Source organism: Bacillus rossius, chromosome 3 (assembly GCF_032445375.1).
Source record: "Bacillus rossius redtenbacheri isolate Brsri chromosome 3, Brsri_v3, whole genome shotgun sequence".
In the NCBI taxonomy this organism is placed as follows: domain Eukaryota; kingdom Metazoa; phylum Arthropoda; class Insecta; order Phasmatodea; family Bacillidae; genus Bacillus; species Bacillus rossius.
Window position 1 is genome coordinate 55297947 of NC_086332.1, and position 27195 is coordinate 55325141.

The 27195-nt window shown below is 37.9% G+C and overlaps 1 protein-coding gene across 2 annotated transcripts in view; it reads left to right on the forward strand.

The window, feature by feature from the left end:
• The window catches only part of LOC134530710 (post-GPI attachment to proteins factor 6), a 205890-nt gene that overhangs the window by 166496 nt on the left and 12199 nt on the right, over positions 1 to 27195 (forward strand). The window contains exon 2 of one of the 2 annotated variants that reach the window (XR_010074860.1): positions 5166 to 5297. The gene's annotated coding sequence lies outside the window, so the exon portion shown is untranslated. Of the gene's footprint in view, positions 1 to 5165; positions 5555 to 27195 lie in introns of those variants that run through there. The other variant, XR_010074861.1, reaches the window with a different exon arrangement.

Genomic DNA, 27195 nt, shown 5'->3' on the forward strand with positions numbered 1-27195 from the left:
ATTATTTGGTTGAATAATTGCTATTTAAACATCTAATACATAGCTCGGTCTATCGGTTAAGTTATTTCATTTAAGTTAATAATGTTTGTCCATGACTCTTGGTTTTTAATAAATAATATAAAAATAAAACATATGAACACAACAGATGTGATAGGATGTTATATATAATATCTTATATATAAAATTCTCGTGTCACAGTGTTAGTTATCATACTCCTCAGAAACGGCTTGACCGATTTTTATCAAGTTTTGTATGCATATTCAGTAGGTCTGAGAATCGGCTACTATCTATTTTTCATACCCCTAAGTGATAAGGGTTGTCCACCCCAAACATTTTTTAAAATTTTTGGACAAACTTTTTTATTATTTTTTTTATTATGTGACATTAAAATTAAATACAAACATAAATTTTCACCCTTCATTCACTGTGCCGGAAATTTGGTATTTCGACACTTTTTTTATTTTATTATAATTTTAAATTATTTTTGGAAATTTTATTTGCTCCATAATTTGGTTACTAAAGGGCGATTTACACTTTGTTAGGCTGGTGTACTCCCCTAAGTTAAACTTTGTGCCAGTAGTCTGAAGCACCTTTCCCAGAGATGTATCTGATATTTTGCAGATCTAATAGTTTGCTGGCAGCTCGCTTAAAATTTCCCTCGCTTACAGGCACGTCCCAGGCCTGTAACGTTACTTCACTTCATGACTAAAACCGCCTACAGCAGCTCTGGACGAGCTGTTACCATTTCTCAGAGGCGAGCTGACCATAGCCTTTACTGTCACGAATACGTATTAGGTTCTCTCCTCGAAAAGCACGTTATGGACGCTTGTTCCCAGCGTCGTTGCGTTTTCTCCCCCCCTTCTCCCACCCCCCTTCCCCCTTCAGTTCTAAGAATTCGCCTAAGGCCAATGACCGGTCAGAAACCCCAGCAGACCGCGACCGTCTCCAAGGACGCCTTGCATAAAAAATGTGTGTGCCAAGATGGACCACCCCACGATACCTAGCGGCATATTCGCTAACCACCCAGCCGACTTACCCTGTAGGCCGCCAGAGTGTAGCACCTGACTGTCCCTTTAACCCTTGGTTTAAGCAGACGCCTTGGGCGAGTCGATTCTTTTTTTACTTCAGACACCCCTCAACAGGTAGCGCTAAAGTCGGCCAGTGCTACCAACTTCAAGACATCAGTCAGAGTTTTTTTATGACGCCCACTCGGGGAACTTCGGAACCTTTCGGTCCGGACTCCTAGCCCCCTCCCCAACACTTTTGATTCCTGATTTACTTTTAATTACGAGACGCGGTTCTCCGCGGGACACTTCGCGCCGCGACTGCAGACGGACCGTTTGATTATCGGCGAGTCGACGAGACACTGCAAGACTTCCGTCCGGCCGCAACCGACTATGTAGTCGCTTAAATAAGGGATGCTATCCCTATAATCTTCTTTATGTAGTTTAGTCTGTCTGCATAGTACAAAGTGTGATAGTTTTCTGTTAAATTATTTCTTTTGAAATGGTAGAAACGACCGCGCCAACCGCGTATTCGCGGGATCCAGTTCCTGGCTGGCGACGCATCTGTAAATAGAAGTCAACTTCCCTGTCTGGTGAGTGACGATCCGCGACTTTCCCCAACCTCCCCTTAACTTTTCCGGGCATTTTCTGCCCAGTATACTGTCTGTGTTCAAGTTCTGATCAGTTTTGATTCGGACTGTTCCAGACAGGGTCCGAGAGCCGGACGCCGAATTGGCATTTTCATCTCCCTTCCACAACAGGACACAAGCGCCCTGGCATCATGTACCCGCGTGATCTCCGGGAAACGAAGCCCCGACCTCCGGTGCTTCTGTATCTTTTGACCCTTTTCTGAACTTTCTTTAAATTACGTCGTCAGATGCAGTTAATTATATAAACATAATTTCTGGACTTCAAGTATATAACCTGGGATCGTTTAGACATATTTGTATTTTTTTTATTGGTTTATGTATTTTTAGTAAATGAAAATTTTGATAATTCCATGTACGGCCGGCCAATAAATTTTTTTTGAATATACCTGAGAGCTGTTTAAGAATGTAACTAATACTGTACGTTAATATTTTCTTGTATCTGTTATAAGTTTCCTCAGTATGGAATAATTATATTTCAGACGGAATCACACCTTGTTTTTGTTCGTTTCTAATAAACTGGTGAAACCTAAAGATCCACCCAGCAAGGCAAAGATGGTGGTCAGACCGTGGTTTGCTGCTACAAAAATAAGAGCAGTTGGCATGGTTTGAACCTTGCTACATCACCAACCCCTAATTTTTATTGAATTTTATATTTTTCAACCCCGGTCGATAGCTGATCAATTAACACTTGATCAAACTTCCCCGCCTACAGCGAGCTCATTACTTGGATTAACACATAGACCACATATTAATATGAAATTCCATCCCTAAGGGAGTGAAAAAGTGATAATTTCATTTTATAACAGAAAAAATCATAGGTCATAGACATACAAATAGTGAGTGTCATTTCTTTAAGTCTTCCACACGATCACACACATAGTAAGGTCTGGCAAATTCACATTTTTCTCCTTGGTGAGACCAGCCCGCTTAGTGGAGCTCGCAGCGGCTAGCAAAATAAAGGCGCTCATGACAGTTTTGTTCTTAACTTCGTCAATAGATAGAGTTACTTGCCTTGAATTTTAAACGCACCATCGTTTGATGCGTTTGTAATGTCTTTACTTTTCGTTTGTTTGTGCCGTATGCATTCCTATACCATTCATCCGATTGCGATGAAATTTTGGTGATTTGTTATGCGCATGCCCAAGAAGGTTACTGAGACAGTATAACAAATTTTAATATTTAGAGCACGAATCGTGTCAAAAAATGTGTTTATTTCATTTTATATAGCGGCACTTCGTCTGTTTTTGTAGTATAACTGCGCACGCATGACACAATTTATTTAAATATAAAAGAGAGACAGAGATAGAGTGATATATATATAGAGTGAGATAGAGACGGAGAGCTAAATTGAGATAGAACGAGGTATAGAGAATGAAATGGGTTAGATAAAGAGATATACCTATAGATGTATAGAGCTATATAGAGACATATATAGAAGATATAGAGATAGTGGGAAGTATATATGTAGATATAAAGAGATAAATAGAGATAGAGCGATATATAGATGTATATAGATGTAGATAGAGATAAATATATACAGAGAGATGGATAGATGATTTGTATATGTGTTACTACTTCAAACATATTACAAAACAAAACTGAATGAGGCATTGCAATGCATGCCGAGCATTAGCTAGATAATGGAATCTTTTCAATATTAGTAATCTTATTTTTAAGCTTTTTTCTATAGTGCTTTATAGAGTCTATATTACATACAGACCAGGTAAATAACTATACACTGGAAGAACGTCTGTCGGGATCTGAAAGTGATATAAATTATTTTGCACACTTGACATTCAAATTAAGAAGACAATTACTAACTACATCTGATTTCGAAAAAGATACCCTTCACCCTGTGCTCAGCCCGGGCAACGCCGGGTACTGCAGCTAAAAATTCCCTAGAAATAATTTATATGGCAAAACAACGTTTGCCGGGTCAACTAGTATATATATATATATATATATATATATATATATAAACAAATTTTGTGTAGACACACGTCAAGTAGCGTGCTCGTTCCACGATGTGCAATTGTTTCTAGCCTCGCGCAGGGCACTGTTTATTTAAACTGTTATCGATCTATTCTGTTTGAACACGTTCTGGAATACGGCCTACCAGTTAGCTGACTGTCCCTTACTGTCCCAACAAGACAGTTCTTATTCGCTACCTTACCCGGATGTCTTGGAATACCATCCTAATTTAGTAACTTCTTAAGAAAGAAGTTCATGGTGGAAATTTCACGCGATATACTTCGAGCGTGAATCATGTCTAATGAGCACGGAGCCGACACCAAAGCGATTAGTATCTCACTGTTATCATCCAAAAGTCCATCGTCCGAATCCTTTCTTAACCTACTGATCAATTCTTGGCTAAGTCAAACCTTTGTAATTTTTGCACGATGTAAACATAGCGGACGTTTCCTCGAGGCAGTTCTTTCGTTACCCTTATTAATGCATTTAGTCACTGCTCCATCTCACCCCGCATCTGTTTCGTTGTTTACGAGCAGTCAAGCTAATGTTATCTTTACATTTACTATCTCACAGCGTGTATGTTTCATCTATACGCATGTAACCAGGTAGTGTATTGCACATTCCAGAGAGCCAGTATCTGAATAACATAGTTAAGTATCTCATTTCCGTAACTTAGTTTAAGATATATCTCTGTTTAATTAGTATTTAACTTTATTTCATGCGAAGAAGATGACTTTGTTTTAGTAAATGATTTTTCTTAAGAGTTGCGTGAGGTATAGTTTAAAGATGTGTGTCGTTTTGAGTTTATTTAAATAGAGATTTTGTTATATGATAAAAAAATTTATTTGTTAATAAGAATTATAATTAAGTAGGTAGACCGGAGAATAAATATGTTAATCATGACCGATGTCTTACAGGTAATTTGCAAGAAGAAGTGTTTGAAAAAGGAAAAAAAAAAGTAGATAAGTGAAATTTGAGTTGTTTGATAGTGTTAGACCCAGGGATGCGGGCTGTTAAAACTGTGAAGGGCTAGGAGACGGCCATAATGATTTTGGTTTCCCATGGTTTACCGAAACGCTACTGGCCAGGATAGTTCCTGACAATAGACAATGACCGAATCCGTCCCCAATAAACTTGTTTTATGTAGTTTTTTACCGTATCTGATGAGTTTGCTGTTGGCGGCTGCCTGCAAGAGAAGTCATTGCCCTATTTGGCTGGGCCAAACAGAACGCGTCTGCTTACGCAATGGATGGCTATGATTGGTGTGCTGACAATACACATATGTACCTGAAATAAAAACACAGCCGGCCACGAAATACGGGAAATGCTGGTCTGCAAGTCTTATCGCAAAAATTAAAATTGCCCAAACTATACATTATACTTAAAAAAAGGGTTAACGACATCAATACGCTTATTTATAAACGATTAGGTTTTTCTTCAGGGCAGAAAATAAATAAATAAAAACTATTATGTTAAGTAATTTTAGTATTTCCATAAAATAACAATTTTATTTTAAATTGTAAGAAGTTTTTTTTTCTAGATATTGGCATGCGGTGCCCAACGTGCTCTACGCAAGACTGCGGAGCGTGCACATTCCCAGCTGTCGTCATTTGTCATCATCGCCCGCGGCCCGTTAATCAACACGCGCCACCTGTCATCCACGACATGTGAGGTAATAGCACATACTCGTCAATCTCGGCGCCTAATGCGTCTAATGACGAGCGTGAGCTCGCACATGGGTATCTGACCAATCAGGCGGCGAGCCGCATAGTCAAGAGTAAAATCAGAAAGAGCTCTGGGTGTGTCCATGAAGGAATTTTTGAAATAGTGAAACTAACCACTCTCGGGTTAGTTATCGATATGAAACTAAGAATTTCTGGGTGCATGAAAAAAATAAGTATAAATAGTTAGAGTGAGAGAGAGCATGCATGTAGGTATACACATTTACGCTTTTATTAGTTACAGTAAATTTACGAACTTTGTAACAAAGAATGTACTTCGGATGAACGAAGAGAAACTACGCTGAAATTCCCACCTCAAATTTTTGCTTTGTCTTCTAACCTGGGTAAATATAAAGCTAGAAGAAGGGATAATTATAATTTTTTGCAGTAGATTGAACAAGTTTCAAAGATTATGTTAATAATCTAAAATATGTCGTGTGAGTTCGAGTTCAAACTATGGTAAGTATCTTTTGGACATTTACGAATATTTCTGAATTATGTTTAGCCACTGCTCTTCGTATGTTTAAGATGCGAAGTTTTATCATAGTACACAACATACAGAACCAAGAAAACCACCAATATAATCTAATTAGTGTTAGGTTGCCTTTAAAACGTGCTAAACAAAAATAACTCTGAACTTTTTAAGGGTATTGTTATCTAAATGTTGGATGGCACTTAAATTGGATTTAAATGTTTTAAAGATAGTTCAGTCGGGACATAAAAGTTTAATATTCAGTTGTGGTTACTTTCGTCACACGTATAACCAAAACTAAAATAAATTAATATCAACATTTTATGTGTCCCAAAATATAATTATATCCTGTATCAGAAATACAGAGTAAATTTCTCCACAAGTCGTTTGTAAGTACAGGAAACTCGAAGGTGCGTCCGAACTCTCAGAACTGTAATGGTATTGAATTCACCGGTGGGTCACGCTGCCCTTAGTTTGGTAAACAACACCTCAACATCCTGTCACGCTCACAGAGTAAATAAAGTTCTAAAACAGAGTAGACACTCAAAACTATTGAGTTTTAGAATTTTAGCTCTCGGAATACGGCATTTGGTAGAAGTTCGTGGATGGAACGGAATTCGCATGGAACGGAAACGTGTAATCACGGTTCTGCCAACTTGTGGTGGATGGCACGAACCAAAGTTATAAAGTCAAAGGGAAACTTTTTTGTATTAAATGTTCAATGAATTTTAACAATTTGTGGAGTGTTTTATTAAAATTTACTGCCGGAAATTTAAAAAAAAAAACTTTTTTTTGCTTTTATCGAAGCCGTTTCATTATATTGTTTAACACACTGGGCTGCAGATCGAATGCTTCGATAGTCGACGTAGCTGTTCCGGCAGTGAATTCTTGTGGCGGGTGCTGAAACTCTGTGTGATTCGCGTCAAGAAATGTTATTGAAATCACAATTTTCGTATATTGATCACACTCAGAATTATTTTTACGAATTCTATGTTAAATTTTGTGTCCAAGTTTCATATTATAAGTTTATTTGCAACATGGGCACTCATGAATGAGCTGGTTAGATGTTTACACATCACTCGCGAGTACTGAAACAATCCCTCACTTAAACACTCGCTTTCCGTCGTAACGGATTTAATAAATGACAAACTTGGGAAACATGAAATATTTAAAAAAAAATATTTAAATACCTTAAACTTACCGTTAGTCAGTAAACAAGTGTACAATTAATAAAAATTGTTTTTGAATGTAAATGTAGATATGTCATAAACTGACAAAAATTGTATCTAATCTGTATGGAAAAACAAGTGTGAGTTTAGTGTATACAGGGATTGCTCTGCATGAATGGCTCATATTTTATTTGTCTCTTATAATTTATGGAGAAATTTTGCTTTCTCTCTGGCCAAGTATGTTTTGGACACTAATAATTTGGTAACATATATTATTTGAAATTCTCTTTGCTCAAGAATTATTTATTTCTAGAGAACTGCATTCTAAATGCATTTATTTTGGATGTAAATAATTTTTATATTTTAAATTATGTTACTTTAAGTATGTTTCATTAAGTTTTGGCAGATGCAGTAATTATTATAAGTTCAGAAGCCTACTTTTAACTCATTTTTTGACTGCGGTGCTAGAAAAGCTGTTTTATGAAAATCTGATTGTAAATATATACATGGCAGTATTTAAAGAGGAGTATAATTCAGGATATTCTAGAACAGAAAGAAAGTTGAAGGTACCTTATTGCTAGTGAAAAATTACTCTTTACCACATTATCTTTGGATTCCTTTATGTTCATTATTTAGTAGTAATATTTTTTAAATTGTTTTATTTTATATTTTTACTGTATTTACTTTTCAATGTGTTGTGTATGATTGCTAGGATATCCACGCCTACACTTCACCTTTAATATTTTCCCAATTTTGTTATATTCATGTTGTTTGTATTTGTATTTGTTTTATAATTTTACAAGTGCCAGCTTATTTTAGACTACGTTTGTTGGACGGCGCTTAGTAAATGTATAAATATCAATTTGAGTTTTTTTTTTTAAGTTGAAAATGTGTAAAATAAAATTCTTCATATTAAAAGACAAGTAACATGTAGAAATCTGTAATCATTTTCTTACAAATGTTAAATTTAGCTTACAACAACTGAAAAAAAAGTAGCCTGAACACTTTCCTACAGAGAGACCACTTTCTGTGCTCGCCCCAAGAAACCAAGCCTCACGTCGGGGAGCCAGGTGCCGTGCTTCTCCGCAGGGGTGGTTCCTGTCCATCACCCTCTACCCCCTCCCCCACACACAATTCACTCTCCATCTTCGCCTCCCAGCAACACGTCTGCGCTGGACGTCTCACCCCGCCAGTCTCCGCGCGGTCTCGCAGCCCGCCGAAATGGACGAAGTGTGTACATGTGGAGCGGCTCGTCGAGGGGGAAGGAGGGTGGGGGAAGCGTAGCTGTGGGAAAGGTATTCCCTGGCTCCTACTGACTAGAAAGCCTTCTGGCGAGGGGGAGGGGGGGGGGGGGCTGCAGTGGAAGACGCCACGTCGAAGTGCTGCTCCTGGCGGCTCTCTCCTACCAGTTGCCTCGCGGTCCGCACTGACAGGAACCCGCGAGCGGTTGCGAATGTAGGGTGTTTCTTGGGGTGGGAGAAAGCTCGCGGAAAGATAGGCGCTGGCAGGAAGAAAAGTGCCTTTGGCACGCCTACGTGCGTAATCGATTTAACTTCTTCCCCTCGCCACATTCTGAACACTCCGCGATTGACGTCACGGCAAAAAACCTCCGCTGGCAGATAATAATAGTGTGTGTACCAGTGCAAGAAGTCGCACTGTGATTTTTTTCCCCTTCAATTATCCCATAATGTAATAAAAAGGTTATCATCAACAGTGCAATAGTTATTGATTGTGATGGAATAAATAAATTTGATTAGGTGTGATGCACTTTGTAGTAACGGTTAAGTGGGTGTTGGTATGAATGGGAGCTAAACTTAATATTGGTTGTGAAAACATACAGACACACTTCAGTTGTTTTAGTGTTTTACTTTCTGGACACTTGGAAATAATAGTATTGAAGAATTCTGCGAAGATAGTTAATTTTGGGATCCGTGTAATAAAGCAAAGTTTGAAATATCATGACAACGACAACGACAGTTTGTCGAATATACTCAAGAGACTACCTAACGTACTGTTGAGTTAAGCTTCCAACTCTGTAAGAAAAATATGCTCGTCGAGTAAAGAACTAATTGGATTCCATTTCTTTCAAGGACTTCACGTGACTGCGTTGGAAGACTGAACCTGTTAAGACCATCAAATATCCGCATAAGTGTCTAAACCAATCCACTCTATTAAAGGAAAACTGGACTCCCAAAACTGTAAAAGGACAATATGGTAGAATAATGTTATATTTGGATAATTGCAACATTTCTGAAAGTATCCAAAAGTAACAGTTTGCTCTGATTTTTGTTTTTATACAGTTATATAAACTTAATTTCCTGTTAGATAGTCACCTATTTTCTTAATATCTTATAATTTGTGGTTGTTTATTTAACCCAGAGGATTAGCTGAGGATGGAGTTCCAAACTAGAGCTTACTCTGAGGATTAGCAATTTTGTTTAAAGTAACTTTTCACTTCTGATTTAAGTTAATAATTTAATTCATTGCTTAAACTTTTATTGCAGTTGTTCTGAATATTTGTGTAATTTACAGATTGATGAAATTAGAAATCTTAATTTTGTGTAATTGATAAATAAAAGGTAATAAGTACATAACTAAATGAAAACTACATGAAAGGTATATATTTGTGTATAATTATGTGAACCTTTTTTTTCGGAAGGGTCAATAACTTGCAAACATTTCGAATTTATTTATGCAGAACACCGATAGGTAGTTCAATGCTGCAATAAAACGTTTGCACACGAAATACCTTCACTTGAATCAATTTATAGAATAATTATTATTAATATTTAACATAAATTTTGTGAAACCAAATTGGTGAACTTTTTGAGCTATAGCCAGAGATATTTAAGTCGCATTCAATTGCCAAACACCCTTAAAATAAAATACTTGTATTCTTAAGTGTTAGATATTAAATTTAAATTAAAATTGAACTATTACTTAGGTACAGATGCTTACTGAAACTTTGCTTTTAATATTTATTTCATCAGTGTAGAGGAAATAAACGCGTTTCCAGACTACATACTTGTAATACCTACCTCTTTGGAACTGTACTATATCTATCCATATTCCCTTAGGGTGATGTTTTGGAATCTATTATCTGTTTGTTTTAGCAGAAATGTGTACATTGTTATAATCAAAATTGCAGTAACTTATAATGTTAGATATGAGACATTTTGCTAACTTTGATAAGGAAAACCTTTTAGCCTCCAGTTAAGTTAAACAACCAGATTGGTCGGCAGCTAGTTTCGCACAATACACAAATTTTCTTTTAACTCTTGTAATTGGCTGACATTGTTTGAAAAATTATGTGATAGTGAACTAGAGGCTCTTCTACCATGACGAAGGAAGAATGAATAGAATTGGGCTTGGCCCATTTTAAGGCCTAAAGGATATATTATTAATACATCCGATTTGAAGACTGGTTAATGTTAAAGCCAAATGAGACTAAAAAATACTACTGATATTTAGTTTGTGTGTTGAAATTATAACTTGGAATTCATTCAAGGTAGAATCAGTGACTATTTTTTTAATGGTCATAGTCATTTTGCTTTTTCTGGGTGGATATAACTTTTCACCAACAGAAATTATATAATTATTTTTGGCTGCACAGATATACCCTAATTTAAGAATTGATTTTGATGGAATCGTTTTAAATGATCATTCAAGTGGTAGAGATTTTGTGCCAGAACTTAGATTGATAACCCAGCATACTTTTATTAAAAGTTAATCTGCCATAGTTATAAGCTAAAACCAGTGCTAATATACTGTTATTAAATAAACTTTGCTTTTCAACCGACTGAGCATTCACTTTCCCTATCACGATTTTTTTTTTGGTTTGAACTTTGAGAATTAAGAACTAAAATAAAGCGCCTGAGGTTAAATTAATTAATTTGTGAACAGTGTTAGGCAACTATTGGAAATTGGCTGAATACAAAAATCCGCAGCAAATTTATTTTGAACTATCAGAACAGAGGCAAATATTTTTGCTTGAAGATAAACCTCGTGAGTTACTATTTTTTTAAAATAATAATAGGTTTTAAAATATGTGGCCACTAACTGTTTTTTATGAAAAACTCTGCCATATTTGTAATAAAATTTTATCATAAGTTTTCTTTAGGCTTGGTTACATGTAACCAGAAAGAAAACTTATATTATTCGAAAAGTTTTCTAGTGGCTTTGGTTAGAAATAGCGAGTTCTAGAGAACGTATTTGATAAAATTCATAATTAATTTCATTATTAGAAAGGTTGTTTATAACCTCCAACAAATAAGGTTTGACATTCCATTATAAATGGTTATTAACTTTTACCTGAAGTTGATGGAGTACTTAGAGGTACTCACAAATTAAATAACTGTTAAAGCTAATATGTTTTTTAAGTACACGCCAACTTGTGCAAAATGAATGACTTGACATTTTGCAAGTACCAATAATTATAGTTATGAATTTTTTCGTAGAATGTGTTCCGTCAATACAATATACCTTATGCCTTCCCTGCTCACAGACCAATAGAGTAAAGAGAGATTCCAGGCGCTGGGTTCCTCAAGGAATGGCGGCTACTTTACTCAATGGTATATGGGGGAGGATAGGGAATGTGATTTCCCATAACGCACTGCGCTCTACCCTCCAGATTACAGCTGCAGAAACACAATTTCCAATCTATTTCTTGGCTGGTTCCGATTAGGATCCTCGGCGAGGGTGCATCATCCCCCACCACCCCCGCTCGGCAATCCCACCTACTCTCCCACTATCCCTCCCCTCATGTACCCGCCGAACATCCAATAACTTTCATTCTGTTGCAGGAAATGAAAAGTAGCGCAATAAGATCAGGGGACTGAATAATGGACTCCCATCCGAAAAGCGGAAGTTGGGTTGAAGGCAAGAGAGAGGCGAATGGTGAGCAGAAATCTTGAATAGCATCCAATCGGAACACGCCCGGAACATTTGGCGTATGCCCTTCGCGCGGGGGAGGGGATACTCTTGAATGTAGCAGGCACTGCGCTCGCTAGCCGTCAAGATGCAAGCGAGGATGTTTGAGAAGTGTCTGACTAGCTCCCGATGTAACTTTTAATTTGACTAGCTGAAGTACCTGGCGTTGCCCGAGCTAAACACATCATGATATACGGAACATCACTGCCGAGTTTCAAGCCTGTAGAATATACACTTGAGAAACGGGAAATTTTGATTTTAAAGTCCCATTGAATGCACAATCTCGGTGCATCAAGACTACGCATCAGCAAAACCGGGATGGACGCACCAAACGTTAGCGCATTACAAATTCAAGGCAACGCCATCTATTGATTAAGTTCTAAATTAAACTTTTATTAGCGCCTTTAGTTCGCTAGCGGCCGCGAGCTTCACTAAGCCGATGGACTACGATGTATAATATCCCTCTGACACCAGATACCTATCAAATATGATCACTCGCCTCAAAGTCCTCGAGGAAACGACCAATCCCGGATCTGCGGCAAGTTGTTTTCCTGCGTCCACTTGCCCGCCGAGTAGCGCTCTGCGATCCCAACAGTGCTCTATCTGGACTTCACTGGCGGGTAATGCTAGCAGGAGCTCCACAACGAGACCTCTGTGAAGACTCGACCACTCGGACGAAGGACTGGCCAAGATTCCTTCTTCGTGACTCCACAGCGAGAGCACCTTGACCCCACCTTGGAACACTCGTTGAAATTCGTCTTACTTCCACCTCGTAGCATGATAACCCATGGTGCTTCAATATTATGGTGATGACATGATAAGTCCTCCACATTGGTCAACACACAAGTCTTTTTTAATCACAGGTACTCAATGTTTCATAATACAGTCCTTAACGACCTGACTTTCACCAGCCTATCACCCTCTTATCTCTGTCATCATAGTATATGCCCTTTTTACTCCAACGTATCGTGTTACTCGCTTCTCCATCACTCGCTCAGCGAGTAAAATACGTCATATAGCCGGGAAGTCTTTTCAGATACCAGGTGGTACTCTAGGCACATGACACTACTCAATTCCGGCGAGTGAATTTCTACAACTTACTCGCTCAACGAGTAGCAACTCGTCGGCCGAGTTGAAAACGTATTCCAGGAGTCGAGGGGGTTACCTACGTTCACTGCTGCACGGACTCTGCTATGGCTGCCGCTCACTTCTTCGTCGGAATTTCCACGAAGTCTGAGCTCAAACACGTTTAAAGAGTCCAACTTAATGTACAGTCGTGGATTCCGGCAGCATGACAGGCGGTGGTCGAGGCGGCGGCATGACGACACTCTTCTTGTGATTCTCTTCTGCTTCTCCTCTGCTTCTGCTGTGTTTCTGCCTGGGGGGTGCCCGCCGAGGGATATCTATACCCGGGAGCTTCTACCTACTTCGGCGCCCAGAAAAAAACACAAGGATCGCTTACGGTCTCTCCCGATCACGTTACAAGTTCTGTGCCTCCTAACAATGTTGCCAGGCAACCGGCGAAGCTTCTGAGTATGGTGGGAGGTATGTAATCAGGGGTTAACTATACAATGCGTGGAGTACTGAAGAACGGGAAGTGGTTGTTGAATTGTTTGGGTGGGGGGGGGGGGGATGAGGGGAGGTGTGCAAATTTACAGCAGCAAGAAACTTGTAGTGTTTGGTTTTCGTTATTTGAAACGGGAAACGGATTACCTGGTAAATGTGAGTTCATAAACAGGTTTCTATCAAATGTATGGAATATGTATCAATACACATATGAGTTAATGTTTAGCTTGCCTAAAACAAAAGAGGAAATAAAACCTAAATATGTAAAATAAAATACTGCGAACCGGATGCATCGTAAAAGTCAATTGTGGCACGCTTCTGAAGAAAACGTATAGACGGCATGTTCGGGCCACAGGCTGCGGTTATGTGCAGGGAATTAAAAGTCTCGATTATCCAAGCACATAATAAATACACACCTTAACTTTGAATTTCAGTTTGTTCTGAACTTTTTCTCAACGTTACCTTCGCCGGTAAAGAATTTAGCTGTTAGCTAAGGGAAGTTTGAAATTAATCGGGCATCAATTCATTCACGTTTCATGGTTGTTTTTTTTTTTTTTTTTACTAACTGTTAATATCATGTAGCAAGTGATAGATTTTTATTAATTTCTTTTTTTTTTAAAACGTAGAATCTTATTTTGTTCATTTAAAAGTTTCTATTGCTGCGTTTGAAATTCTGATTTATATTTGACGGTGTAACACATATTTGGAATTAAAAGTGTTATAAATTTATGGGAAAGTAGCTTTCAATTATTATAAAACACATGACCGTGTAACCCGTGTTTTAAATGTAATATGTTTCACAGACTAAAACTGAAAATGATTTTCTAAGTAGAGTTCTTTGATTGTTTACCACTATGTTACTAAAACGTTTTAACCAGGAAAACTAATATATAAATCCTTAACGAAATTAATTTTTGTAAGTTAAAATGAGTGATTAAAGAAATGGTACAGGTGTTGACAGGTGAGGACTAACACCCAAAAATCGTATAACATCTGTAGATGAAGAATATAATGCATGGAATTCTAAAATCTATGAATGTTTATTATCTGATGACTAAAAAGTGTATAAAAACAACTAATTAAATTCCAACTAGCAGACACTTACTACATCCTTAAAAAGATAGTAGGCCTTTTTATTTGACTTGTTTGCTAATATTTCATACACAATTTTAATATTAATAATCCGTTTGAGGGTTTTTCGATAGCAAAAACATACATTTTTTAGCAATGTTAAAAAATGGTTTATTTTTGGCTGAACGAAACATGAATACGATTAAAAAGTCCCTTAGACTATTTGAGAGTCATTTCTAGCATAAGACAGATGGACACTCACCTGACACGAATACCATATTAATGTTGAGGGTCCCGTCACCTTAAGAGTCCCTGCACGTGGCTTCCTTTCAATAAAAAGTTTTGCGATCATCGTTCGAAAAAGCAATTTTTTTTAAATTTTAACAAATAATTCAACTAAAATAATCGAATGTAACGTCTTGATTCTATATAACCGGGTATTGTTAACCACTTCGGTTTTTTAACTTCAAGTTTTTTTTTCCGCCGTTGCAAGGTTTTGAAAGTGTTTATTTACATTTAAAGATGTTCTTCTGACTTCACGTTTTGAAGCAATCTTAGTCAGTACGTTAAATTCACGAAGTACCCGGATATTTTGTAACTCATTGTTCGTAAATTTTAATTCTAGCAGCTAAGTTGACCAGTGAATCATATGATGAACATATCGAAATTTAAAAATATTTAAAACATCTTCGATAAAAGTGAAAACAAGACTTCAAAAAACATCAAACCCCGGTTTTTGGACCCGATACTCAAAAACGAATTTTATTAAAATACTGCCTATCTGGTTGAAATTCACAGAACAGTGTTAATACTATAACGTTTGCCTTTTTTTTTCTGTGAAATTTGTTTCGCACCATCCAGCACAGATAGCAGGACCGATGTTACACATTTCCTTTACATGCGACCTCCGTTTCATTCACGCAATTACTCCTACCGAACGCCGTATACCGAGGGCTAAGAAGATTCTCATAGAAAAATGTGTTTCGACTCGCGTGACGCTGACGTCGTCGTCGCGTGAGTAGCTGAAACCTAAATACGGCGCCGCGACTGGACCCATTCACGGGCCCCGGAAGGAGGTTCGATCAGTCTCGCCGGCGCCTCTGAAGGTCTCACCCCTCCCCCTTCGCGGCCAGAATCACGGGTTGCCTTGGAAGGAAGTCGCCGGTGCTGGAGGAAGGGGTTTAGACCTTGGAAACAGGAGGGGGGGGGGTTGAAGGGATGAGCGCACCCGACTGACATTTGAAGGGCCGCCTTAGCGTGACTCCCTGCCTCGCGGAGGAAATTAGATGGAAACCGAAATACACACTTCTAGGAGCGGGCAGAGAGAGGGGAGGGACCCCATCAGCAGGACCCACCACGTCAATATGATCCTTTTTTTTTTTATTTTCTTCCCTTCCTTCCTTATCATCCCATCCTCCCTCCTCGTACTTCCTCCATGCCTTCAAAGACGAGACAAGGGTAGCGGGAATGGGTCCGAGCAGAGATCACGTCCACTTTGCGCGCGTGGTGATGTACGATTGGTGACTGGTGCCACGGGGAAAAGATGGTGGGGGAGGGGTTGAATGGCAGCTTGCTGTGGGGAGGGGGGAGGGGGTAGGATAAAGGATAACGAGGTTTTCCCCTTGGTTCGACACGAACACGGTTCGCGGAGAGGCGTGACGGAATATCTCTCCCGTCGACAACAAGCAGCAAAAGGGAAGTAGTCATTTATTTTTTCGACCCCACCACCCTCCCGCTCGTATTCCCCCCTCCTCACACTCATGTTCTCATATGCCCCCCTCCTCACACTCATGTTCTCATATGCCCCCCTCCTACTTTTTCTTTCTAAATTCGCCTTTCTTATATTCAACTCTGAAAACAAAGAAACAAATATTAATTTCTGACCAAAACTACTCTCCACACTATTCATTACACAAAATTGCGTACAATAGGTAATTTATAGTATAGATGCGTAATTTTTAATGTGTTTGTCAATACATATTCTGTAATTGTGCATGAGTTTTGTACTGGGGATTAAATAAATTTATCTATACATCTCTCTCTTTAAAAAAATTACGAACAACACACTTAGGTGGTGCAGACAGTACCCACGTAGAAATGCCGTGAAGTATTTCTTTTCCGATTATTGTTTAAGTTTTCATTCTGTATCGAGTATCTTACACGGTTCGCTAAAATGTTCGCATCAGCGTGATTTTTATTTATTCTTGAATTTTGGGTTAATATGTGCCCGACGTTTCGGCTGGCCATATTGCAGCCATCATTAAGACAGCTCAAACGTCGGGCACGTCATAATTTACCTCCGAGTTTAAGCCCCTAAAACCAAGAAGTGTTTTATGCACATACCTTTACAAATGGCATCACACAATGCATTTTCATATTTTCTGCGTGGTGACATTTGTGTAAAACGTCATATAGCATAATTCCGATACTAATTTTACGATTTATGTATTATTTCTTAAAGCTAATAATAACGTTTAGGATGAAATAACAATCATCTAAGTAACTCGTGTTCTGTTTTAGGCCAAAATACCGTACTTACAATAGTGCATAGACTGGAGTGTATGCATAATTTCATTTGGAGGGTGGAAAAGGGGAGGGGTTGTAGGACTATTTCCCCCGCTGTTTTGCTTTCAACTTTTCATTTTGTTTGTAGGAATAATAGCGTTCTTCCTTGTATATAGATGGTAAAAGCATTTTAAAAGTTCCACGATTTACTTACACTGTGTGGTTTAGACATAGCTGCTTTATCTTCTTTAAATGTTTGATTATTCCAATCATTTCTCTGCTTTAAAAAATGATTTGTTGAATAACAATTTTTCTGCTATGTATAAGTATTTATTTTAAAAAATTATAAGTTTTTAATTTTTTCATTTGCGATTTACAGCTTAAGCTCTGTCTTTAGACGAGAGAGCAAAATAAAAGAATATGTAAATGTAAATCTTTTAAATTAAATTCATTTCGGGTTTAGTGGGGTCCACATAACGAATAAAGATAATATGAAGAATTAGAGCTTAAGTAAGACATAAAAACGTTTTCTGTTGATTTAACATTTTCGTGTTAACAAGGGAAAGGAATTTGTGTGAATAAATAAGCCCAGAAAAACATTTACCCATAGTATTTATTTATATATAACGTATAAAAATAGGCTATGTATACAAGTAAAGTAGTGACGTAGTGTAATTAATTGAAGATGATATTTGACGCTGTTTTAATGGCTACCATCCTGTTTCACAGTAGATGTTCGAACACACGCATTACCTTCGGTGGTAGCGCACTCATGTGAACTGCGCGCTATGCGTCGCTCATCCACGTGAGCTCTGCGGCGACCACCAACAGTCAATGCCGTGAGTGCGCGCACTTCACATTGATGCGTTTCTGCGCATCATAATAACGCCATACGCATTGTGATTACATCTCCTTGATATATGAAACTTTTTACACCAAATAACGTTAGCCATACGCTCCTTCGTCATCGTCCACCTTGTTTGTTGGTCGGTTTGCATGTATGTATATAAGAATGTATTTATGTGTATGTACGTATTTATGTTCATTGTAATATCTCCTCTCCCCCCCACCTAGCTTTTAAGGGGCTTTCATTAATTACGTGAGGCGATTTTGCGATTTTTGGACCCCCCTCCCCCCTTGGTGAGATTTTTGTTTTGGCTATACCCACTTTCACCCCTCCCCCTTATAAAAAACGTTAGATTTTTAAAAATTCGTTATTCTGTACTTTATTGCGTTGGATTTATTAAAAAAATGCTTAATTATTTTTATTTAAGACTGGTATTTAAGACAGAACGTATGTAATCTAGAATCACAGTGAGAAAATCGAACAATTACATGCTTAAATAGGAACTACTAAAATGCATAAAAAAATATTCATCCTAATTCAGTCCACGGGGACTCATGAGTCAAAGGATTGACTTTGTGGCGTTCGCAGAACCGCGATAAATATTATTGTGTAGAATTTAGCCATATTTCATTTGGGGGGGGGGGGGGACATGTTTCCTTAATTTAACCCAGTTTTCTTGAAATTTTACACCGTTTCTTGCAGAAAAAAACGTGATATTCGCCGAAAACCCTCCTCCCAATGTGAGATTTGGTGAGATTTGGCTAAACGCCCCCCCCCCCCCCACATAGCCTATCGTAATTAATGGACACCTCCTAAGTTTATTCATGCCATTGTCATAACTCGGAAAGGCGGCGGTGCTGAGAGCGGTGCACTCCTACAGAAAAAAAAATTGTCACGTGATCGGAGAGACGACGTTTGGTGCCAGGTTACCGATGAGAAAACAATGTTCTGGGTCCGGTCTTGGACCGGGGTTAGTAGGTATAAAAATCGTCTGTCGAGCTCCATTGTCAGCAGAGGCTCACCGACCATCGAAGAAAACTAATAGCCACGCCGGGACTCCAGCCAGTTGCCCATCCACGCTGTTACGCTGCTTCTAGTGGCACTTAGCACTTCCTGATAGTTTGCAGATAGAATTATTTCGCGAGCCCCAGGTGCGTGTGATAGAAATTTTTACAATTGTTGTTGTATTTGTAAAACCTAGTCTTTTGAAGAAGCCACTCTGTAAGTGGTTTATGTGTTGTAATAGTGACGATAGGCGTAAGTACGGATCACAAATAAGTGGCGTGGATGGTAGCGTGGCTGTTGTGCCAAAGTTCGCAGTTTATAACACAAGTCGGCATTTTATAACACAAGTTGCAGGTTCAATTATTTTCTCGTTAGTAAGCACGTGACTAGCTGTTGGAGCGCATATGCAAGAGACATTACGAATGCTAAGCTTACGTTACGTAATAACTACCACTGTAGTTCTATGGAACTCAGAAGTTCAGGGAATTAACATCCTCAAATTTGAGTGAATTTGGGAAACGTTGAAAATAAACTACTTAAGATAGGTACGTAAGAAGGGTTAGTGAATTTTGTGCCGATTCGATACTTGCTGATAGTGTACTACACTGGCGACCCAGTATAGAGGTTAACTAACTATTGGTGAATTGTGAATCTCAGGTGGTGGTCGCTTACGAATAGTTGCGAGATGTTCAGGATCAGAGGCACTCTCCCGAGAGGGGCTTGCAGCAGTCAGCGAGCGAGTCCACGATACAGAGCTGGTTGACGACTCGTCTTCTCGTCGCGGATAGATCAGCTCGGCGAAAGAATGCTGTGATCAAAGAGATCCTGCAGCAAAGACAGCGAGTTGGACTCATCTGGTCTACACGATATCAGGCGAGTGGCAGTTCTCTCCGGAACCACCGAGAGTCGGGTGATGTCTCAGTGCTAATATTGATTATAACCTTAATATGTAATCCAGGGGCTTCATAAATTATTTTCTTGTGAGTAATGCCTGTACTTTCTTAGAGTAATTCATGCTCTTTAAGTTGTAATCTAAATTTATTATTTATGAACAGACCTTTGAATGAGTTATTTTATTTGAAGTCTTAAGCATAATTTCATATGTGTAAAAGTAATAGCCTTTTAATTTTAATGTTTGTATTTAGGACATTAATTATTAAGTTTTGCTGCTTCACTGTAAGTCACTTATTGCCCAATAAGGAACTATTTTTCATATTTTGTAAGAGCTTCCATTGTCACACTCTTGTAAGCGCCTAACGCAGTAAGACCATTAGAGCTGATATCTATGTTCTTTGGAATGAGTTTGGTACTCAACCCTTTTTTTTTTGTGTTCCAGTATTGTCCCGGAAGTTTTAAGCAGTCACTTTGCTATTAGAGCCAAAAGCTCGTTTTTTCTGACATATTTTCAAGATATGTCGTATGCTGTGAATATTTGCTTGAAGTATTTCAATAAATGTTCTGATAGCACCATTCGCCTTCCGCTAAGTCTTCTCCAGCACGCTATTCAAAACAGTATGTAATGTTATACATCAGTATTGCCCTTAGCCTTATATAAATATAAATACAAAACATTTATATATACATAGCCTGGAATGATGTAGGTCACTAACTAATCTACTAAAAAACACCTAAATGGGTGTTTGGTAGATACATAAGGCTGAAAATGGCAACACGTGTAACAACATTGCTGCTGCCATTATTAGTTAATGCCCAGTGCTGGTGTTATCTTTGCAACATGATCTTTCCTCTTCCCAAACATCCGGCTCAGATTGTTTGGTTGTGCCGTTTACATAGCTGGCTGCGGCTGCGTAGCGATGGTGGTAGAACAGAGGCCTCTGATTTGAAACGGAGTGTATCAACAACCAATTAATGTACTTGACCTTCAACATTCAGATGCCAACAGTTTAAACATACGAAATAGCAGCACACACAAAAAAACACGCACTTCTGAGGAAATATCGCATCGATTAATCCGAAGGTAACCGTTTTTTCATCTCCACTTAGTGAAATAAATACTTGATATTTATCTCACTTCAGTATACAATCTTTAAATACAATTTTATGTCAAAAACTCTCCGTTCCGCAGAATATTACACGTTATAAACCTGACGATGATAATAGTAGTCTACATAAAAAGCTAGTTTTTTTTTGCCATAGATAGATAAAATTAACTTTTGCGATCACAGTGCGGTATTACCTTAAATATAACCTTTCACAAACCAAATAGGTATATATATATATTTTATTATTAAAATAGTTTACAAAAATTATTTCAAGCAAGAAAAAAAAATGTAGTATGGATTTTATCTGATTAGTCAGGCAGCAGCTATTAAAACGAATACATTAATTACGTAAGTCATTAAATACTTAATAATGACGTCAGTTCTTGGAAAATAAGTGAAATTTTTTGTTGTGAGGGATGACGCAATAAATCAGTTTCTAGTATTATGTATTTGTTATTTTAATTAATGGTTAAAATGGGTGTTTTACCTATGATTTATAGCATGCGCTGGTCACTTTTAATTATTATTTCAAATTTACGTGAGTGAAATAACTACAGCAAAAGGTGAAATATTTTAAAGGGAGAGAGAATCCCGAAAATAACTACTAAAGGGTTTAAGGCTTTAAGATAGATTAATTGCGTTAATAACTACGTTTGATGTGTCCTTTCACTAAAATGATAAGATTTTGCCAAATAAAATATAATTTTAAAATTAAACAGATTGAAAAATATATATATATCTGATCACGTAGTTCACTATAAGGCTAATATTTTCTACAAAGTACATAATTGTGTTTTCCCAGCTGAAATGAGGCAATTGTTTTATTCACATGTGTAAGCTACACAATCGACATGGGAATTATTTTACCAGCAAAATATTTTAATAAAAATAATTTGTTTACTAGACAAAAATGTTAGAATTTATTTTGGTGCTCGAATTTAATATTATCACCGTTCATTCATATGTAAACAAAAATCAATAATTATTATACATGCTCCAATGTTTCACAGTGAATGTGTTCCTCGAAAATTTGCGTCTGCCTTTCAATTCACGTGCAACTGGCAGATGTCACGGAAGTATCCGAACCGTGATATGAAATGATAACAAGGACTAGGAGCCATTTATACTGCTGCCGTCTTTACCAGCAATTCGAGTTCTCGGTATCAACCCAAATCGTTTCGGCGTAGCCTGTATACTACCCCTATGATGTTTAGAATTAGACGAGTTCTCGGAAGAAGGCGGGACCAGCGTTACCTCGTTCGATCCTACCCGGCGTTAGTCGATGTGAAACATTAACAATCCGAGAAGCGTAGCATGCATTCTCTGGTTATTGTTCTCGCTCGACTGTGACATAAGTGCCACTGTTCAAACTGTGGCATAAGTGGCACTGTTATTACTGTGACTTAAGTGCCACTGTTCATACTGTGACATATATGCCAATGTTTCTATTCTGACAATATGCCACTGTTCATAGTGAGACGTAAGTGTCACTGTTCGTACTGAGGTAAAAGTTCCACTATTCGTATTATGACGTTAATGCCACTGTTCATACAGTGACATAAAAGACAATGTTTCTGTCGTGAAAGTATGCTACTGTTAATACTGTGACGAAAGTGCCACTATACTTACTGTGACATTAATGCCACTGTTTGTACTGTGACATAAGTGCCTGTTCGTACTGCGGCATAAGTGCCAGTGTTCGTATTATGACATAAGTGCCACTGTTCGAACTAAGACATAAATGCCACTGTTTGTATTGTGACATAAGTGTCACTGTTCCTACAGTTACATAAGTGCCACTGTTCTTACTATGACTTAAGTGCCTGTTAGTACTGCGACACAAGTGCCTCTGTTCGTATTATGACATAAGTGGCACGGTTCGTAATTTTACATAAGTACCACTCTTCTTACTGTGACATTAGTGCACTGTTTTAATGGTTATTTAAGTGCCACTATTTAAATTTTTACATAAGTGCCTCTTGAACATATGGGCCTCTGTTCGTACTGTGATTTACGTGCCACTATTCTTACTGTGACGTAACTGCCTGGTCCTACTGCAACTTAAGTGTCACTGTTCGTATAACAACATAAGTGGCACTGTTTCTACTGTGACATAAGTGCTACTTTTCATACTGTGACACAAGTGCCAATGTTTCTATTGTGACAATATGCCACTTTTTATAGTGTGACTGAAGTGTCATTGTTCGTACTGAGACAATAGTGCCAGTGTTTGTACTGAGTAAAAAATGCCATTTTTAACTGTGATTTAATTGCCACTGTTCACATTGTGACATATGTGCCACTGTTCATAGAGTGACATATGTGCTACTGTTCTTTCTGAGACATTAAGTGCCACGGTTAGTACTGTGACATAAGTGCCACTTTTTAAACTATGCTTTAAGTGCCACTGTTAACATTGTGACATAAGTTCCCCTGTTCATAGTGTGACAAGTATCTGTGTTCTTACTGTGACATACGTGCCACTGTTCTTACTGTGACTTAAGTGCCTGTTCCTACTGCAACATTAGGGCCACTGTTCGTATTATGACATAAGTGTTACTGTTCGTACTGTGACATTAGTGTTACTGTTATAATTGTGATTTAAATGCCACTGGGTTATGGTTTTAAGTGAATTCACCCTTACTTACTGGGATGTGTCCTTTATTGTGACGTTTGTTTCTGCTTTAGCTATGTCGAAGCCTTTGGTGTAGGCAAAGCGTGGTGCTACGAAAACCTGTGGTACAGGCAACCCGTCGTGCACCCAAGGAAAAATTGTCACAGTATTGAAAAAGGGCTTCAATATAAACACTGTATATGACGTTATCGGAATATCGCCATTGTCGCGAGCAACCAGAAGTTCGTAGAAGAATGTTCTACGCTGTCTCTATTGCTGCTCAAGATGAGTATATAAGGGCCTGATTTCTACAGTCGAGTGCATACGCCCACCGGGAGAAGACCCTGCCGATGCCGCCCCGACGCTCCGACTCACCATACAAACGATATGCTGCCCGTCACCGGTGAAACTTCAGAATTGGTATGAACGCTACAAACTTAGTTGAGTTTGGTGAAGAATATTTCGCCTAGTTCTCAAGGGGATAGAAAATATTCACGGGACATCACTGCAGGAAGAGTAGGAAATAACTCAAAGTCCGATTAGACCGTAACTTTGGGGGTCTGGCAGCACGACTTGGGACTTTACGTATACGAGGTTGCGTATGGACTTTGACGAAGTATCTACTTATGATAGTGACCAATGTCGTAGAGCTTGTCGGTGTTTGGAGGCATTGAGCGGCTATACTAGTATATAAAAGGGACTCCGGGCACTAGGTTCTGGGTGTGGAGCCGGGAGCCGGGAGCCAACCGCCATATTGGATATGTGACGTCACGGTGGCCAACTTGGATGACCTTTTCCTTGAACTCTGACCTTCAAAATTTGCCAAATTTTGCCCAAAATTTCCAGTTTTTTTGGAAAATAAATTTTGCCAACAATTTATAAAAAATTTGAAAAATAAAAAAATTATCTTTTCGAGAGAAAAATTCTTTAGAGGGAAAATTTTCTGTTGTTAGTCCATTAAAATACCAGCGGCTAGAAATGTCCATATATAGGCTTACGAATCCATGTCTACAGCCTCCGATAAGCCTCTGACGTCATCTTTGGAGGTACAACAACGCCTTAAGATCCTTCTTAAATGTTCATAAAAAAAACATTTTTTTCCTTCTGCGATATGATTCACCCAAATTAAAACGGCAAACAGAGTTTGAAAGGTAAAACTCCAAAGAAGTTTCTACACCGATACAAGAATTTGCAACTATGAATGAACACTTTTTTTTAAGGCGCATTCTTGGTTGAAAAGTTCGTATGTGTACTTTAATTTCTAACAGGGCCGTCAAAATAGAGGGTTGAATAGGGCAGGAAGGGGCGTGGCATAATTCTAGGGGCTCAGACACCAATAGAGCGCAGTTGAGTTTTGAGAATTTTTTTTGTACATGAATTTATCCCGAGAGTAGGGGGAAATTTCTATAAAATTGCTAATAGTATTCATTGACAGCCTTACAACTTATGGTTATACAATTATGGCAACGGTAACGTTTGCAGTCTTCGGATTTTTCTTTAAACTATAAAGTTTGAGAAACTTCACATTATGAAATACATTGTTTGAACTCGCGGTAAATTTAAGGAATTTTCAACAAAGATTTCACCTGACATTAAAGATGAGATCTTAACTTCATATAACTCGGTCTTCGTAGAAAAAACGCCGTACTTTGTCTTCAATATTACGTTTTTCGTTATAAACAGAATGAAACACGTGAAATAAACAAGGTTTTTTTTTTCAGTAGTCAACCAATTTTTGAAGGTTTTCTTTGTATACTAAGATTATGCTGACGGATTCTTTTTTTCAAAGTAAGTGAACTTAGTACCCGTAAATCTACGAACATGACGATAAATTTGTAAAAATTCCTGGATAATTTGTATCCAGCGTTCCTTGTGTATTTAATGTGACAAAATTATTTGCTCCCGGGTCTTTAGTTTCTCTCGACGGCTCCTCTCTTCCCGGTTGACGCATGGAAACCCTCACTGCCGAATCAGAGACACGGCAGAAAGAATAAAGACATCCGCACGCCAGAACTCCATTATCGTACCTTTCCATCCGACAGAATGTCGTCAATCATTTCTTGTCGTGCGCGGAACAACGGTACAACGTGTCAGAAGCGAGGACAGTGTGTTCGTATTCAAATGATTCACTCAAAATTTTCATTGTGGGCGAAAGGGGTCAAAGCTACAAAGTTTCTTGCTAATAACCACGTCATGTCCTCTTAAACACAACTGAGATAAGGTGCTTATGTCTTATCTGCGTGGCGTTTCTGAAACTGCAGGAGAATCAAAGATTTAAAACCCGCTTTAGTTATCCACAACAATTTTAATGTGTGACGAAAATTACTTTTAGCTTTATATTTGTTGTTTTAACTTAATAATTTAATAGTTTATTTTAAGAGTTCGTTTAAGATAAATAGGTAGGTAGACTTATCTTGATTTCAACATTTCCAATCAATAGCGGTTAATAGCCTATTGAATAAATTTCTGGAAATGACACTACAACTATGCGAATATGTCAATAGGCACTATTTTGAAACCTTGGCGAGTCTCTTTATATGCGTTATCTGCGTAAACAAAACAATTATTTCAAAATGAGATTATAAAATATCTTTGTCATAAAAACTGTTTAAACTAGTATCACAAATTTGGTTTCAAATTCCTTAATTATAAAATTGACTGTAAATGTAATAATGAAATAATACAATTTATTTGCCACTACATTGTTTTAAAGTCACCAACGATTGCTGACCATTTGAGCCAGACCATGTCGTTACAATTTTAACTTCTTTCCAGCTGCAGCAATAATTCGTTTTCATGTCGAACATCGGGTAATAACATCCAACTGTTTCTCCAGCCCGCACGGAAATACAGAAGATGAGCCGACAGTGTAAATTAACAGCAGTTTTTTCCTCAGACTCTGAGAGTATTTCATCAAAATTGTCTGAAGTAGTGAAAAAAAATTCTACAAAATACTCAAAGTCCAAATGGAATCACTGAAGTCCAAACCAGTGTTTTAGTCACCCAACTGTACAGGTGCTTATTTCTTCAGCGTTCTGCTGATTACTCACTTTGTATGCAGAGTATCGAATTTATTTTGAGCTGAGCATTCAGCTATCATTTGCACAAGTGCTCACGCAGAAAACCGTTATCAGAGAATGCGTAAAAACTAAGTTCGTCCGTTAAACTGAGGTTCGGTTATGCGGTGTTTGTTTCTTCTGCCAGGATTCGCCTAAGATAACCAGATTGTACTGTATTTATTTATACTGGTAGAAGTATTGTAAATAGGCTTGTGAGCTAAAATATTTACAATCTGAATAACAATAAACAATTCTGCACGTAAAGTTAGGTCTTACCCGTGATTCTTACACACGTTATTTTGCATCGAAGTTAGCACTCTCACTAAACTTTATTTAATTTTTTGTGTATTCGTATCTTAGTATGTTGTCAAGTCATTGAGTGTTATTTTGTTGTGAGTACGGAGACAGTTTGGACCATGATTATCTAACTACTCTTCCTTAGGAAATTAATGTGCATAGGCTTAGGCAGGAGAGGTGGTGATGAAGTGATAAAAAATTTTTTTTTTCTCACCAGGAAAATTTTCAGGAAGACGATGCTAGGAAACGCTATCCAAAGACTATTGAATGCTTTTTTCATGAAATGAAATAAATATTGCTACTTATGAAAGG